We start from the raw sequence: 1,528 nt of genomic DNA, 5'->3' as shown, positions 1-1,528 counted from the left end.
CTGTAGCTTTTTGGTAGAGTGTCCAGTATCCCCCTCTACTCTAGAGAGCAAATGTGTTAAATTAGTCAAGCATCCACTTTAAAACATTTTAAAAGGGAAATATAATTCCCATAGTAAGCAGAATGGAGAAAATTATAGCTAACAGTAATCAATTAGACAAAAAGCAGAAAAATAGGAAAAACCCAATGAAACCAAAAACTACTCATTCCAGGCCAATCTGGACAACAGAATGGAATCACCACCAATAAGGGAAGCAAGGCAGGTAAAGGGGTCAGGGGTGTGGTTCAGCTGACTGAATGCTTGCCTCACTCACTAAGCATCTTATAAGCTTGCAGAGGCGGTGGCANTCACCTGTGACTCCAGCACGGTGGGGGCAGCAGGAGACTCTGAAGTTCAAGGTTGTCTTTGACTACCATAGTAAGTTCAAGACCAGCCTGGCCTACATGAGACTGAGAAGGGGGGCAGAGAAATGAGAGAGGGAGGGAGATGGTGGAGAAAGAGAATGAGGAATGTAATGAATAACTTCTCACCGATATACAACTCTAATACTTACACAGTAAATGTTTCTTGAAAGACATAATTTATCTATAGCCACAATAAGAAAACAGGTTACTTGGGTTTATTTGTTGTTGTGTATTTTTTGCAGTAATGAGAAGTGACCTCAGGGTCTGATGCAAGCTAGGCAAGTGCTTGACCACTGAGAGATAGATAGATAGACAGATAGATAGACAGACAGACAGACAGACAGACAGATAGATAGATAGATAGATAGATAGATAGATAGATAGATAGATTAGCAGATAGATAGATTAGCAGATAGATAGATAGATAGATAGATAGATAGATAGATAGATAGATAGATAGATAGATAGATATACATCCCCAGCTCCTGTTTTTAACTTTTTATTTTGACAAAGAGTCTTACTAAGTTACTCAAGCTGGTATAGAACTTGCTCTGTTATCCAGACGGGTCATGAATTCCATGATCCTCCCTGCTACTATTCCCAGAGTTTTATGCTATCAACATAATAAAAGTTATAGTTAAAATCCTCCCACGTGCCAGGTGTGGTGGGATACAGCTTTACATAAATAATCTCAATGTTTAGGAACTTGAGGCAAAAGGATCTTGGGCTTGAAGCCATTCTGGGCTACACAGTGAGACTATGTTGCCAAAGGGGCAAGAATCTGACAAGCTGACACATGTTACAGCATGAGGAGCCTGGACCTCAGCTTTGTGTTAAATGAAATAAAATACAATCAAAATACACAGGCAATGCCCGCTTTTGATTAGTGAGGTACGTAGCGCAGTCTAGCTCAGAAGCAGAAGACAGAGCAGTCACTAGTGACAAGGGAACAAGAGGAAGAAATGGGAAGTTGTTTAATAGAGAAATTCAGTTTTGCAAGATGAAAAGGTTCTGATGATGATNGTGTTGGCTATACAACATTATTAGTGAACTTTAAAACACTGAACCAGGCAAGTATAGGAAATAGTTTAGCAACTTGGGATTCAAATGGGCTTGGGATACTC

This window comes from Mus caroli, chromosome 8 (genome assembly GCF_900094665.2).
Source record: "Mus caroli chromosome 8, CAROLI_EIJ_v1.1, whole genome shotgun sequence".
NCBI classification, from domain to species: domain Eukaryota; kingdom Metazoa; phylum Chordata; class Mammalia; order Rodentia; family Muridae; genus Mus; species Mus caroli.
This window is presented reverse-complemented; position numbering follows the sequence as displayed.